We start from the raw sequence: 18,011 nt of genomic DNA, 5'->3' as shown, positions 1-18,011 counted from the left end.
ACTTATGGTCTAATAACAAACTTATCTTCGAAACTAGCGGCAAATAGAAGCTAATCTCCAGAGTCATGATCTGCAACAGGTATCAACTGTAAACTTAGGTGCTTCACAAATGTGTTAATTTTGTGCGAGCGTGCTAATCGCTCTACATTCATACAATACTGTTATTGTATAGACTCGTGATTGAAACTAACTATTCACAATAAATACTGTTTATTGTTTAAACTTTGTTATTATATAACTATTGTCTATTGTGTCTATGAACTACTACTACGTACTACTGCGATCGACCTTGTTTCTAGAGTAGTAAATAAATTAAACATACAATACCTTTTCTCTTATCCTTCTTCTCTCATGAAAAGTCAGACACTAGTTAATAGGTATATTATAGTTGTATAAACTGTCGCAACATTGAGATTAAGAGTGAGTTCCACCATTTAACCATAACATGTAGGGGTCTATCGGGCAGCACTTATGTACTATTATTTCATTTTGTTACTTCTTCTGTCACCTCTGTTTACTGTCTACCTAAATGATTAAATAAATGAAGAACCAAACTATAACCAGTCGTATACTTATTTGCCACCATCGGTCAAATCCCCAAATTGACAACTGAAAATCGTTCGACTATCGTTAAATATAGTTAAATGTTCCAACCGACAACCTGTTTAAGTCAAGATAAAATTACTTACTACCTAAATAATATAATCGTCATAATCATGACTTAATACAAACAATCGCTGTTACAACTTTATCAAAACTATCTGTCTCGTATTGTAGTCACGCCAGCGTACGACTTCGTGCGGCTAATCACGGCTGACGTGAACACTTACTACTCAATTACACATGACACCGTGTCATTACTACGATTGTTCTTACGCGTGTCAATAGATACACATCTAATGAAGTTTGTTTTATTTGTTTCAGGTAAACTTACCCTTTAAGTTATGCTGAAGTTGAAGGATCTGTAAGTCAAAGAAAGTAGTTGTAAACAAAAATGACAGGCTGTTTCAAACAATGCTTCATCAACATGACTTTTGTGGATTCAAGGAATCAAAATGATTGTGTAGCGACATGATATTTTACAATATATTAAAGCTGAAATTACCATTGCCATAATTTATAGTACGCTTAATGCAGCAGTTTTGCAAAATTCCAACACCTCTAATAAATCAATGAGAACTGTTCGAACCGACTTAGCGCCTGTCAGAAAACTCATAGCAACATATCTCCCAATTGCGTTTCACATAACTATCAGGCGCTGAACGTCACTCAAGAGAATTAATTCATACAGTAATTATTCTGTTCGTTATGTAGTTATGCAGGACTAAAGTTGTACAATATATTATAAATTCATGAACTGCTTCGATTTTACGACATTCCAGTTGCTCAATGTTCGCGCGAGTTGCATGAATTTGTCCCTGATGGTGAATTAGTAATTATTCTGCGAATTAATCTGTCGACGTGTTGCTGTGTGACTCGGGAAAGTTTTCAGCTGTGAAATAATGTTAGACGGAATGTTAGGTGAATAATGTTAGGTGCATGCTATACCTACATGCACCCATAACATTTTGGAAGTGTCAAGGAATGAAAAAATATTGAATATTGAACCAATGATCCAGCCAATGGGTTGTTTTATAGGACAGCAGGTCTATGTACTCATAACTTAGAACGCTTTTTGAATCTTTAAAATCATTTTATTTAAATACCAGTAAAAGTATTACCTAGTTGTGGGAAGTCGTTATAGTAAACATCCATTTACCTTCACGATATAGGAATTTTCATCATAAAATATTACGTACCTATAGTATTTTTAATAAACTAATGGAAACCAGCACATGTGTCCGTCAATCGATTAACTACCTACTTCATGAAGTTGACGTCGTGACCGTGAATGGCAGTGTTTGCCCACTTTCCTTTATTGGACAGCCAGCAATTATTCATTTCTGAAGGATTATACAGTTCTTTTTATCATCGCCATCCATAGGTATACTAACTCCTATCGGAAAAGCCACATTTGATTGAGACATCCACATTTCACTTCAAAACTTTTTCTAGGGATCCGTAAACTATGAAAAAGTAACAATTAATAAAGCAAAAACATACTTTCTTATACATATAGTGCATAAAAATATAGTAAGGAAGCCAGGTTTGCAATGGTTTGGGCAAAGAACCCACACGTTCCCAAATTCAATTTCCTACTCATGAAACATGATTTTTTTGTATATTTAATCTCACAAAATGACTCCTAAACATGGTTCTGGGCATTTATCAAAATATGCCACAGAGTTCAGTGACATCAATTATTGTAATTAACTTCATGAAGAAGATATAAGGTTGAGATTCATTCAGCACCAACACTATGATAGTCGCAGAAGATTGAATAATTTTCAGTGTCTGTCGTAGTTATTATTATATTTAGTTATTTTGAAATTATTATGATGCTGGCTTGGTGTAGTGGGAAAATTTGTATTCGTGTTACCGGTACTTATCTTCACCTGTGTCATCATCACCACGCATCTTGTTTCAAAGGTACCTCTAAAAAATAAATATGTTTTTTTAATAACGTACCTGCATAACATACCATAATAATTTTGGTGTTTGTGTTTTTATTTAAAAAATGTCAAAACGTACACTTAACGTAAAAATTATCAAACGTGTTTATTAAAAACAAGTTTTCATAAATTTCCTCGTTCACACCCACTATCGTAACGTAGGAATTTTCTATGTGTTTACATCATTTAAATAAATACCTCATTTCCATACTTTAGTTATGACGAACGACTCATAACGGCACTCATTTTAATAATTGAGAAATTAACAATAATCCCTGGCGGTTCGCGCATTGCATTTAACACGCTAACTCAAATTAAATGTACAATAACAATGGACTCTAATTATTATTGCTCACAAAATGGCCGGCTTCGCACTGTTATTGCGAAACCGAAGCGAGAAAGCAGCAAAAACGATAATAAATGAAAATATGGACGGAACCCGACCACACCGCTATTACTTTTAATTCGATCCCGTTAAGGGTTAGTGCAGTTATTTGAAATAGCGCCATCTGTGATCGGGAGATGAAGTTTTGTTCGTTTTAGTTCTGCTATCGGCCGCTGAGAGCGCTCGCATCGTTAAATGTTATCACCGAGGCTTAGTAGAATGCAAATTCTTGTATCACGGATCGGATTTAAAATATCAGAAGGTTTTGCTCAGCATGAATAAATGCTCCTGTGCCTTTTGCATATATATTCAATAAGCTTAATATCAATTCCAACATAGGAATGTAAGAAAATGCGTGAGGTCGACTTAAATCCTAATTGCTAGCAAGAAATAAATTAATGCGAATTCTTTAAGAGCAATTGCGTTGGTCGGCTCTATAATAAATAACAAAATACAAATGGTCAATATTTTATTTGCCCCGGATTATTCAGTTCAAAACGGTTGTATATCATAGCAGAAAGACAGATGATACAAAAAAGCTTCCATTAAAGTAGTTGATAAGTAACCATTAAGTCAGTAACACAGTTAATCAATTAGAAATATAGGATTTTCGGTTCTTATTTAAATTGAGGCGTTTATCTGAGGAACAGGTTGTGCAAATGATTAGCAGTACCAAACTTGGAAGTGGACTGGCTCCGGGCGATAGAAATCGATCTATTTTTTAAGATTAATTACTTTGTATTTATGTTAATATTCTATTGGTTGTGTAGCTTAGAGGTACTCATGTTAAAATGAGTCATGTTATGTTTAATGGCATGCATACATTATCATCTGTCTAGCCTTTTCGACCGCCAAAGATGTTCAAATGTTATACATATGTTCTCCTATTTTTCCCCATTGCACTGTATGTAGAGAGTCTCTATACGTACCTAATTAAAAGCTAGACTCTTAGAAACCATGTTAGGTAACAATTAGGAAGGCTATGTACCACATGTACCACATTGCATATGTACTTAGGTATGCATGTGCAAATTAAATAATCGTTAATTACTGCGCTTCACCGTGCAAGGATAAGCGAGATGTTTCTAGCTATCGATTGCATGAACTAGGGCTGAACAACTCTAGATTATTATGAAATATTACTGTAGTGGACGACATGTTCTAACTTAAAAGCAGATGACACCGACCTGGAATGTGTGCAAGTATCTCAAAAGTTGCTTTTTAATTTTCTTCACTTTAAATTGGTTTCATGAAGAAGTTTTCTAGCTAAAAAATAAGAAATATTAACATGTTACGTTAAAAAAAACCAGTCTTATATCACCGTGAGGTACTACCTGACATAGGTATCTTTTTTTGCAGTCGGGTAAAAATACATCCTTCTACACACAGCAGCCCTGACCGGACGTATACCCTACTAATGTATGTAAACGGCGAGTGAAACTCCTGCGCAGCTACTCGCGATTGGGTTTCGATCCGATACCGCGCACTGGGCTGACCGGCGACCGCTTCTGAAGCACCGACAGTTAGCTGCATCTGCAACCAATTCCAATATTAATTCCTACAGTCGCCGATTTGAAAGAGAAGACTGATCATATCTATGTACCTATGCTATGACTTAGGCTTTAAGTTGTAAGAGTTTACTGGACGGCGGGTTAACTAGTGAGGAGGAGGAATTTCTTCACTCACTCTATTGGGTTTCACACAAAGACTATAAAACCACTTGACTGCGCATACAGTGCCTCGACGCTCGCCAAAAGTTAGTGATTTTGCGCGTACTATAAGGCTACGATCAGTACGATCCTTTAGTAGCGACCGTGAACTGACCAATAGTAGCCGCGGATTATGCCGCGTCCCCCCGCCCGCAGTGGTGAGTCGTGTTCTTAGAAGAAATTGGCGAGTGCGCTCTCTAGTGGTTATTTACTTTATGGTTTCACATTACTAAGTCCCGTCTTTATGTACCGATTTGTGAAAAGTGTATCTATTTATTTATTTATTTGACAGGAAAATCGCCAAAATACGCCGATTTTAAGATTCATGTAGGATTAAGCAACCAGTAGGTGAAAAAGATTCATACCACATCTAAATCTTACGCAAATACTAAATGCTTTCGCAGCTGCAGCAAGTTTTTGTAAGATGCCATAAGCGCGGGCATGCAGCTCCGACACTTCCCGACGCGCCAACCTTGCGCCGACGTCGCTGTCATTCAAACTTACCCACTCCGCGGTTGATGGGTTAGAACATAGCTTCAAGAGTTTGATGGATGTGGTATTTCAGGTTGTACTAAAATCCGTAGGTGTCACAAACTGTTTTGATCTTCGCAAAGGACCTGTAGTATTTGACATCTATGCATCTTTGGAAATTGGTCACAGTCTTTGTTTAAGTAGCCAAAGAGAAGCCCATTGTAAACTTTAAGCGCATGAAAACCATTTTTGATTATACTTTTCATGACTTATCACGTACTTAATTCGATTCAAAAAGTTTACAGCTTCCGCTTCATTCATTGTTGGAAATGTTGGAATGCACCTAAATAAGCCGGTAGGTACGCTCCTGAATACGATCCATCATGACCATCTATGTTTCAAATCAATAGATGAAAATTCAGTTTTCATATAAAACTGCCTACTCTAGTTTTATATATTTTCCTACGTCACGGGTTCTATCGTAAACGAGGTGCGTCTTTAGGAAATAGCGTACATTTTTATGCAGCTATGTGGCACCCGCTCGCGCGCCGCGGTGAGGTGCACACATGCGCGCGCACATACACTTTCTACGTCAGATTCTCACTGCACCACTTATAATTGCATAGTGGGATCAATTCAAGCACAAAGAGAAAAAATAGAAGAGCTGACGCAGGTTCCTCTCATGCAACCAACCATAGTATAAGTTTGGCACAGAGGTCCGAATGAATAGTGTTGGAAATATTGGCAAGGTTCAATCAATGTCGATTTGCTGCTTTTAGCCTGTGTCTACGCTAAGGTTATTAACACACACATATCAACCTAAACTATGTAGAACAGGCAATGGACTCCACGAGACTTTCTTTCGTAAAAGAAAACAAAAGTATAACCGCATATGTATATGCAATCGATGCAACATACGGGCGCGCGTAATCTCGTTCTATTAGAAGCCAATATATATTTTGTCCAGCGTAGCCGCCCACTGGGCTGCTAATTACTGATATTAAACGCGCGTCTTACTGCAAAAACAACCAAACGAAAGCCAAGAAATATCATCTTACGTACTCCTACATAACTAAGATTTCAGATAGGCTGAACACTAGGAATTGGTAAGTGCATCTTATATGCATTGCATTTAGTTGGGTATTTAATTAATGTCGGTACGTGCAAATAGGGATTTAATTATTCGTAAGCTGGTTTAGCTAATCGATTAAAACAAAATTTTCGAAATAATTATTTACAATTTATTTTCTCAAAGACGTTGTCCGACTTACAATTTGACAGATAAAGGAATTCTTAGCTTAATTTACTTTCCAGGTTGTGATCATACTCAGTTCATACAAACTTGGCCCTTCAACTTCAATAAAAATACACGTTCGACTAGATCCAACAGATATTACAAACAATTATAAGATTCCATCCGGTGCCGAAACTAGCTGGGCCTCGTAAATCTCTGGGGGCCGTAATGGCCTCTAATGGCGGGGTACGAGGCCTCAGGGCAATAGTAGTCACAGGTAAACTGGACCAAAATTACACATGAATTGTGGACTTTTGAATATTTCAAGTTTTAGAAGGTGTCGATGATAGAAATCGTTGGTACTACGGCTGTGGTCCATTGCGATGGTAAATTGCGCCTATGTAGGTTAGTTAGCCAGTTGGCTGTAGGTTGTAATTCAACAATTTAAATTAAACTCTATTACATGGGATTTAACTTGACTGGTATATGACAGAAAATCAGACACGATAAACATGAATTGGGTTTTCCATTGTTGTCTAAAACCAATCACAACTAGAAAGCTAACCTGTCAAACATTTCAAATCTGACTGCATGAAATCTATAATTGATGCTACATACCTTCACTCATGAGGCAACCACGATGCCACATAACGGCCAATAGATCTCACTATCGACTCGTAAATTAAATTGAAATTAATTTCCCGAACAAAAAGGCTGTTGGTTCCGTCAGCACTCGCACGTAAATCACGCGGTGACAAGCGTTGCGGATTGGTGATCGATGGTAGTGGCCAGCTGGTGGTGGTATTACTGCACGCGGGAGATGTAATTGCGATATCACTGAGATAGTGTTATGTAATTACGAAAAAAATGTTGATGGTGACCATGATCCACAGCATTGTTCATGTGTAGGTAATGGGATACGGTGTTCAGTCTTCGAGTGTGCGTTTATAATAAAATTGAAATTCCTGTGTGTGTTCCTGTGAATGTTTTAGAAAAATGGTCCCATATTTCACGCTTCTGAAATATATCCTTTAACTACAGGATGCATTCAGAACTGCAAATATAAGCCTTATTTTTCCATTGAAATAATTTCCGATAGCCTTTTAACATATCAAAGCGTAACCATCAAAATTGCTTTGTATTTTTGTCACACAAGGAAATGTCCCAGTTTCACAATAATAATAGGAAGGTTACAACATTGAATAGGTGTGCGCTACGGCAGGTAACCGCGACTAATGGATCCAGCCCGTAATTAACTCACTAATGCCGTATTGGCAACGGGAACTCTTCCGTCAACCTCCAACTAATGCCTGGTGTTTAATGGTAACGTTAAACTGAACTGTGAATCTTGGGAATCAACCTATATCAAAAATCCACCAAAATCTTTTTGGGTTTGATTGTATCCTGCATGAATCAACGGAATAATCTTCAGTAATTGTAGCAAGGGTTAAGATTGTAATTCCATGAAGACAAACCTTAAAGCTACACTTATAAAATAACTCATAGCCTCAATCAGACCACAAGCCATAAAAGAAACTAAACCAGCTTATAATTCTATAGGCTCGCATTAGACTACTACTTTGAATTCAATTCGATGGGCAACAGACTAAACACGCAAAAGGAGCAAAACGGGCAAAGTTGCAGGCAATCGGCGCGCACGCAAGTTACGATACGATCGGGTCCGTTCGGGGCGCTTCGGAGCTGATCGGCTAATTAGCGGCACGGCTGCTGCGCCCTCGGGCTCCGCTACCTGGACGATTCGCTTTACGCCTTCATTAAGTTCAAAATCGATAGGCTTTTGCAAAAGTATATAAAACTTTTTCTCCTCTGTGTCTGTCTTTCTGCTCCTGGTATTCTAAGATGAGTCATGCTAAGAGTCATCACTACTTTTGAGAAATGATTATGTTATTTCCTGAGGTTATCTAAAAACGTTATTTCTGTATAATTTATGCTAAGTTTTTCGGTCGAATTTGTGAGATGGTCATAATTTAATCTAACTGCCAAACCTTGTAATATTTTAGAAGCTATTTTTAGACTTTAATTCAAATACCAGTGCATTAGCCTCGTATGCAACTATGTCAATGGATAGAACGATTCAGAATTCGATAGACTGTCATCCACAGTTTATTTCATCAACAAGAATAACAGAGTTAAAAACAACGAAAGAATACAGATTTGCATCCTTTTCAAATAAAAATATCTGCTGACGCATTCGAGCTTACTTGGAAAGCTATATATATCTATTTATCTAGTAATACACGGATTTAAATATGTATATTTGAGGATAATAAATTACCGAACTGATGACCTTCAAAGGCAGCTGTTCGTCATCGTTGACAGACAGCCTGGGCAGTGGTCAGCATTATAATTATTTGGAAATAAAACGCGATGTAATTGAGCTCATGTTTTTGTCCAACTCCTGCGCAATTTGTAACAACGTGCCCGCGGCTGCGGCTCCGGTTTAATGCTATTCGTAAGTTTTGAAGACACGCGAGCTTTTATATTTTTGGTCATTGACTGTTTATAGGATTCAAAATAATATCAACGTAAAAATTCCCTTTTCAGTTTTTGAATGAATTGTGGGACGGAACTTTGTGTAAAGAAGTAAGATTTTTGGTAAATACATTCTTACATTTTATTTTTTTCAAATCAAACTTGTCAAAAGAGCGTTATTTTGTAATCACCTTCTATATCACCTCTATTTTATACTTCTGTATCAAGAAAATTAAATTTCAAGTCAGAACCAGTGAATCACTTCTTTCCACAAGCTACTAAATACTTAATTCTCGCCTTCCAGCTAACCGCCCACCTCCTTCAGTCAGTATTTCCAGTCATTAGTCAAGTTCACGTGGGTCGATCGATGCCTGCAGTAATAATGGCTAAATAATAAACATACACTATAGGAACAGCCTCTGCAATCAGTTGTTGAGGACATCATGATAAGGTCCAGCATAAATCATGTGGGCACCGTAATGTGTACCCTTGACGGCATATCGGAGTTTATAGATCTACAAGTGAGCTTGATGAACTTGGTGATTGCAAAAACTACGTTAGAACTGCTGAAATCGAGGTTTTTTCATTAAAGAAGTAGGTAGTGAAGGTTACCCTGACTTAGGGATTCCTGTTGAATGTTATTTTGGAATTCGGGATCTTATACTTAATTAATAAGACAGTCATGTAAACAGAAACCGACATTTCTATCATGAAGCTCATAGGTAAATGAATTCTAAGCAATTAACTAAAATATGTAGCAAGCATATAACCCAAATCAGCAATTGTCGAAAACGTCCAGAAACGTGACAATTAACACAAACAATCATTACGACAGGTCGTGGCTACAACACGCCACGTGTGGTCTCATTGTGATGCAGCTCGTGATGGCCACACCACATCGAACATATCATCATGCTATTGACATGCACATTCTGATTAGCTTTCTACTGCTTTGCTATTATTGGTATTAGTTGTTAATGTGGACATAGTACATTCATTTGCTTGTCAGAATTTACGCGGACAGTCCTGGGAAATACTGTCTCATGTTTTTTCATTTCTGAAAAATCTCTACTTTAAGGATCTACTTGAAGTATGCACGAAGTTGAAATAAGATCATTTACAAATACTATTAACTTCATTAGCTACCTAATTTACATATCTTGAATTGTTGAGTGCTGCGAAAGTTTACTTTTATGTTTATGTATCAAATAAATCACAAGACAAGTACTTGTGTTGTAATTCAAAGCTTCAGTTAATTAGCACAGTCACGGTCTCTTAACACCTCGGGCGACCTCTTGAACCGCCTCAAAAGGTACGGCCTAATGAATAGAAACAGATGCTTATCACACTCTGTCCCAATATGGTGGTGATTTATGATATTCAGATGATCAACAGATTAGTCACGTTGGGAACTTTATTTACAAGCTATCGGAGAAATGATCGCGATGAGCCGATTGCTCCATTAGTCACAGATCGTTTAATATAAGGAACAAATTAACAACTATTCGGTTTTATTCTCGAATATTTTTTTAACTAACGGTGGCAAAAATACTATAACATTAAATCACAGATGTTACATATCAAGCCTATTAATTTAATTAATGTTAATAGACCTACCACGGACATTTAAAAAACTTGCTCATTTTACAAGACAATAAGAAAAATAGCACAAAATGGTCGATAAATCATTGCGTGTTGACGCGCATAGTATGCTATATGTATGAATAATAATAAGAGTGACTGATTGACTTGTAGATGGGACTGTGTCAAATTATGCGCGAGAGGGAAAAACGTTGAGTGAGATCTATGAGTATGGGATGAGACATCGCGCCTTTTGGCGTGTGGGGAAAAAGTCGCCTGGTGGTGTGTACGTGTGATAAATTGAAATCTTACGTTTGAAAGACATGATTAGGTGAAAAATTATCCCTTTTCTATATTTTTTGTAATTAGTGAAAATATGGATATCATATGTAAAGGGAATAGGCTCTATTTCTTCTGTACACACTCTTAACTTTTTAAAATGTTATTATTAAAATGTATTTTTCATATAAAATATTTCATTTTCAAATTAATCACCATTATCACCTCATTATCTAAAGCGTCTTCACTATCCACAGTAACATTAACAACTTTATTCTTAACGATAAACACCCTACAAAGGAATCCTCGCAATAATTCTTAATCACCAATGAATTAATAAGGCTTATTAAAACCTTTCCGAGCACATTATCGTTCCCTGGCGTATCTATAGTATTATCACCGGCGAGATACATCGCCTCCCACAATGGACAATATTAATCTCCGCACCATTTACGCCGCAGCTTATAAATTAACACTGACACTTCGACACAGCCAGCAAATTTACACTAACTAGTTTTTATATTGTACCACTTCAAAAACTATCTATAAGTACACGGTACATTGCTGCTTTTATTAATCATCATATAATTTTGATGCGTTGTAATCAGTAATGGATAATGCATCTTCGAGCAGCTACATACATTTTTGTTTCTAGTCATTTTGTTGAAAACCGGATTTAGCGGAATGCAACTACATAATAGTTGGGATGCAGTTTTTAATTAGGATTTTTATCGAGTGTGTTGGTGGGATGAAATCTTGCAAGTTAATAATGGGTTATGGTTTAAGACAAGCTTAGGTTTACAGTTCCAGTTATGAGTTTGTTCTGGGGAGAATTTTATTGGTATTTTAAGAGGTAGCAAGGACTATGGGAGTTGTGTTTATAACCTGCACTTATGTTGCTGTACTTTATATTTGTAGCTCATGTCAATGTCTTGTCTGAGTCTGTATGTTATTGGAATAGATATAGCTAATACTAATAAACATACTTTCTCAATCGAAGGTTTTATTTACGTTGTTAAACTTAATCGCAGCTTTTTATGTGACTGCGTAATTTACTCTGTATTTATAGCTTGATATTAACATAGACATTATTTTTTGTTGCAGGTAATACTCTCAGCCTGTTTTGTTTACATCATCTGTCGTAAGTACTAGTTACTCAGTTTTTAATACCAATCATAAACTGATCGTAAAGAACAGTAAAGTTCAAATAAATATAGTTCAAGTAAAAATATCCCGGTTCTGCTCACAGTCAACACAATCACAAATCCGAAATAATTTCAGATTTACAGCACTTTTGTATTGTATAGTATTAATAGCTTACTTGTTATTGCTAGTGCAACTTTTGAATCGTGTGTGGCCATAGACGTAGCGGTATTTAATTAAAAACGTTTGTGGGTGTAATACGATATTTTGTACTGTAAGCGGTGTGTTGTCGGTTGTATGGCCTGAGGCCTGTGTTGCCAGATTAACGAGTTGGGACCATCATTGTCCAGGGCTTTGAAATGCTCTTAAAGCGATGAATCGTTTTAACAATGACGTTTCATGTCATAATGACGTTTCATAGAATAACTGTTTCTGTAACTGATATCGGTATAATGTCTTCCCGTACCCGGATCACATATAACCTTTGTATCGAGAATAGTACAGCTTCGAGTAGGTACCCGCATACTACAAACATTTTGTTGCTGATCGATTGCTTGGGCTCATAAATCAGTATGAAGATGAAAGGTTTGACTTCAAGATTTTCTTTAAATAAAAATTGTTGCGTCCGTCGGGGCAACTGTCAGTCGTTTGTTTAGTCTGCAGTGTGGAAATAACAATTATTTTCGAAGCTTTTACAAATCCCGTGAAAGAAAAGAAAGTAGAGCGTTTTAGAGTCAAATAAAGTCTTTCTGCTACACACAACCTAAACCAATATTTTTTTCAAGATATCCATGTACACTTTTGATGACTAATAAATATCCTCAAAATAGTGCGTACGAGTGACCTCTCAGTTCTCACATTGGTTTCCGTGCTCTGTGATGCGCGGGCGGCGACCAATGTTACTAGATGCCAAATATCTCGCCGTAGCTGTCATTACTAGTCATCTTGTCGGCATCAGGGCTGTCACTTTTGACAGTACTCGTGACAATGCACGGGATGACATTCGCATTGTCATCACATATTGTTAAATACAGTCTATCTTTTAAAATTCGAATGACAATATCAAGGGGCATTGTTGGAAATACCTATTACATAAGCAGAGCTAACCTATAAAAATAACATTAAGTATGAGAAGAGTGCTTTATTAATCCAACTTCTGCCACGAACCAAAACCGATGCACCTTCTTCTAAGTATAGGTAGTTTATGTAGTTTCAACTTTATAGGATGTTAGGATGATAGCTGATAGCGAGGAATGGCAGTGGAAAATATATTGCACCAACCACATACATATAACTTAGGAACAGGGCAGAAAGAAGAGGAAAAATAAATTATAATAATTGCGGTTCATTTTCTAAATGTTTTTTTATTTTTACATCTTAGTAGCCCTGGTAGATGCTCTGGTGTAAGTTATTCCGTAACAAAAATACTTGTAATTTGAATGATTTCGGGTGTCCGGAGATTACTATTTTGATGGCAGTAGGCTCACAGATATTATGAGTTACCTCTAAAACATGTCATTACGTTTAATTCGTTGATGGAAAATATTTTGTACCGTTTAGAGCGAGTACGGTACGGTAGACCGCACGTCAGTGGTAACTGTCATGCACCTTAACTCAATAGTAATAAGTACGATTTTCCTATAAAACTGTTACCACTGACCTGAAGTTGACTGTACTATTGTGTTGTTACGTTCTTGGAACTATACATACAAGTAATTTAAATATGAATTTATCTTTACTTTTTATGAGAATGAAAACGGTGGTCGATTGCCTTTCCAAAACAATTTTGTCGAGTAAAAGTGTTTCAGATATGATTATATACCAACTCATGCTCTAATCTGCTCGCTGAACATACATAAATTATCATTAAGTTAGATATTTTTGATACGTCAAACCACGCAAGATTAAAAGATATCAATAACATTCCAATTAATACATTCCGTTTCACTCAGCACTTACAATTTCAGATCACAATCAAACTTCAACATTGTAACCGGCGAATTACATCCGAAACGCCATTCTTTTATTTTCCAATTGAATCCAAATTACTAGTTTTGTATTGAAATCAAATGTCTGGCATTAAGGCAGCTTGAGACAATTTGGATGTTATTTCTGACCACAAATGGATTGTTCAGTTGGATCGAATATTTCCACGTACAAAAGAATATTGGCTGTTTGATTTATGTGGATTATGGCACCCATGACTCATGGAAATGATAGTGTTTGAGCAATAATGTTGGTAATGTTCCTATTGTTTGGATTTGTTAGAAAACTAATTTGAAAGTTTATCGTCAGTACATTTGCATGCCTTTGTATCCGGATTCTTGGCGCAAAAGATTAGCACTTTGACCTTTTATAAAATTCTTTAGCTACATCAATATTATAATGTTGAAGAGGCTGTTTGCTTGAACGCGCTAACCTCTCAAGCATTGCTGGTCCTATATGAAAATCTCTTTCAAACTTTCAAGACTAGATAGCCCACTTATCTAGGAAAGCTTTGTATGTTGCAGAAAAGCTTATAATCAAAGTCTAATGAAAGAGATCATGCTACAATCATATCCGACCAATATTCAGTAGCTACATGTGAAATAACCAGCATGATAATCAATCGAAGAACTTTAATTACTTCGATATATTGATGCGATGCCTCGTAATGTGTTTTTGCTAAAAGCCCATGTTCTTTGTATCTTACGTTGATATCATTATCTTAATTAATGTTAATTATTAATATTGGATTACAAGTACTAATTCACGGGTCTCGCACTGAGAACCTGTTCGTCGTTTGTACAGCTTCATTACTGGAACATTACCATTAAGTCAGTATATTACTTAGCTTTTTGATCAGTGCATCTATGCATAATGGTGCTGTGGTGCATCAGCTTTTAATGAAAGTAGCTAAAGTGCACTTTAATTTTGAAGTAGAAGATAATAAACTTCTCATTAGCATGACCTTATTTAGAATGTTTTATTATTTTCGGGACTCCAGTAGTTGTCATTTAAATATATAGGTATGTGATCTATAGGAACGAGATCACCTGAATCTACTTTACTTTGTTAGAGAAATCTTTCACCAGTTAATCTCCCAATCTTAATATTTCATTCATCGATAGCAACAAACCTTGTGCCTCAACAAACTGTTTTTCTGAACCCAAGCCCAAAATACCACTGACCCTCACATCCCCTACTCATTTACCACCCTGTTCTTTTCACATTACGGTTCAATTTCCATTAGCAGGATCAGCTAATTGCGTCCCTGCCTTAGGGCATAAAGAATCGTACTTGGAATGGGCGTGGCCATGTTTGGGTGTTAACGGCTGAGCAACAAGTGCTACGATTTTAGTTATTAATTGCTCGCCTTGTCTAGGAAATATGGAAATATATGAGACTATCAACCTTAGTGAGTCAAACAGGCAACTGTTTGATTTAATTGAGCTTGTTCTAGAATAAATCTTTGTAATTATAATTTCAACACGCTTTGTTCTAAAATCGACCGAGTAATGATCATAACGTTAATTTCAACCACAACCATTGATCAGTTCTAATCTGAAACAACAGATTATACTTATGTTTTGGAACAATTTTTCATCTGTCTACTACGGTCCGGTCTGAATACTACGGTCGTCATATGGAGTCGAAATACAGCATCAGTGCAATATATGTGACTGAACTAAATCTTACAAAGTAGGTAACCACCAACCAGCTTCCAATAGCAAAATTAATATGCAAGGAACTCAGCAGCTCATCAATGTTAATCTACATTCTCCTATTGCAACGCATCAAGTGCAATCTAAGCACGACGAGTTTCGCTAAACATGCGCCCGAGTTGATCACGTTAATCCTATTAGCGATCCCAACGCGAGATGCCATCCCGGACTAGTTTTCAAAACGTGTGACAATTTGCACCATCATCAAGTTCTGGATTTATCGATAGATGATGGTGAATTTGAAAATAGTGATTTCGATGGACGTGCAGATGATTATGGTGAACGTGTGATTCTAGTTGTGCGTGCAGACTTTTCTGGAACTCAATTTGTAGAAATTAAAGTTGAATAACCAGGTGACGATGTTACTGGTAATATTATTGGAGAGGATACTTTTATAGCTAATCATAATCCATTAAATGCTTCACTAACTATTAAAGAGACGATTTATAAGCTTTAAAACTATTCGAACTTTAATTTTACGGCATTACAAAAGCGACATAAAAAGACACAAAGAAAGGCGGGATTCATCTACTTACTCTATGGCAGTCCCAACGGGTAGTCGATAAATTTTTTGCTCTTTGCTAAAATATAAAATATTAACAATTTGGACGCTAATCGCAAATAAAATTGTTTCAAGTGATTGAATACTAAACTTAAAAGTGTAATTCTATAAAAACAGTGTGAAAAAGTGTGTTACAAGAACATTTTTTTGGTGCGAACCGTTTAAAACATCGAACTTTGCGAAGTCATTCGGTGGGTGAGTGACTGGACATTATACGCATAGTGCAAGCTACTGTCGCGGTTACGCGCCGCGCATAAGTGTCATATCTGCGCGCGGTTACGTGCGGTGACGTACGCGTGCGCACGCACCAGAGACTAAGTAACGAAGACGGCACAATAGTTTCTACCTAATTCGCACTGCATCTAAGAGGACGATTGTTTTTTATTATATATATTTTATTGTAATTTAAATTATTATGGATAGTACAAATGATTCAACACCATCACGTAACGTGTCGAAAAATAGAGGTAATAAAAGACACGCTTCTGAATCTCCAGCGCCGCCTTCGCCATTGTGTAAAGAGGATATACGATCTATTGTCGAAGAGATTATTAAGGCAGAACTCAATGAAATGTTAACGGAACTGAAGAAAAATATGGCCAGCACGATGAACAACGAGTTAGAAAAGGTGAATGCTGAAATGAAGGAAATGGTTAAATCCATGCAATTCATGAATAAACAATTTGAAGATTTTGAGCGTAACCAGAAAACAACAAAAGATACTATACACAAATTGGAATTAGAAAATACGGAGCTAAAAACAGATATTACAAATCTTAGTGTGCGACTCAATAACTTAGAGCAACAATCCCGAGCAAATAACCTTGAAGTGCAATGTATGCCTGAGACAAAAAACGAAAATGTCTTTACAATCATCAAACAGCTCGGAAAAGTAGTGAATTGTGATGTCCAAGAAAAAGACATACTAAATTGCACAAGAATTGCCAAAACCAATCCGTCAAGCTCCCGTCCTAAATCCATAGTAGTCCAGCTGGCATCACCTAGGCTTCGCGATCAACTCCTGGCAGCGGTTATCAAATATAATCAAAATAACCGAGATAATAAACTCAACTGTGGTCATCTTGGATTTACTGGTCGGAACTCTCCAGTCTATGTCGCTGAGCACCTTTCTCCCACCAACAAAGCTCTCCATGCTGCGACTAGGATCAAGGCAAAGGAAATGCATTACAAATACGTTTGGGTGAGAAATGGTAAAATTTTTGCTAGAAAGGACGATGGCACAGAATACATATTCATCAAAAATACGAACAGCTTAAGTAAAATTATTTAATTAATTGTTTCCTGCTTGTTAAAATTACGTGCCACTGTACATATAATTAGTCAAAATTCAGTAATCTTTCAATATATTATCAGAACTGTAGAGGTCTAAGAACAAAAACCAATGCTTTTTACAGTAACATTAGTTGTATGGATTATGATATTTTTATTTTGACAGAGACCTGGCTTAATAGTAGTGTACTGAGTAGTGAATTGTTTGATAATAGGTATGTTGTGTACAGAAGAGATAGGGAGACAACAGGTTTTCATCCTAACAAAGACGGTGGCGGAGTTCTGATAGCTGTATCAACTAAATTCAACTCTAAACGTGTCGATTCATGGCAAAGTAGATGTGAAGATCTCTGGGTCACCGTGGATGTTTCGACTACACAAAAATCGCGACAGCTAGCTATCTGCGCAGTTTATCTTCCTCCACCTGTATGTCTTACCTTGATCGAACATTTTATCGAACATTGCAATAACGTGTTTGAAACAACTGATACTCCGGTCTGTATAGTAGGTGATTTCAATTTGGGCAAAATAGTTTGGGACCCAAGTGCCCTTAATAATTCACTACCCAATACTTGTCAGAGATTGTTGGAGTTTATGAATGTGTATGG

The 18,011-nt window shown here is 36.6% G+C and overlaps 1 protein-coding gene across 2 annotated transcripts in view; it reads left to right on the top strand.

Moving 5' to 3' along the window:
* LOC110377914 (protein prickle) overlaps window positions 1-18,011 on the top strand; it is a 272,653-nt gene that overhangs the window by 112,587 nt on the left and 142,055 nt on the right. The gene's annotated exons all lie outside the window — the stretch shown is intronic.

The sequence above is a fragment of the Helicoverpa armigera genome, chromosome 15 (assembly GCF_030705265.1).
Source record: "Helicoverpa armigera isolate CAAS_96S chromosome 15, ASM3070526v1, whole genome shotgun sequence".
Lineage (NCBI taxonomy): Eukaryota > Metazoa > Arthropoda > Insecta > Lepidoptera > Noctuidae > Helicoverpa > Helicoverpa armigera.
This window is presented reverse-complemented; position numbering and strand designations above follow the sequence as displayed.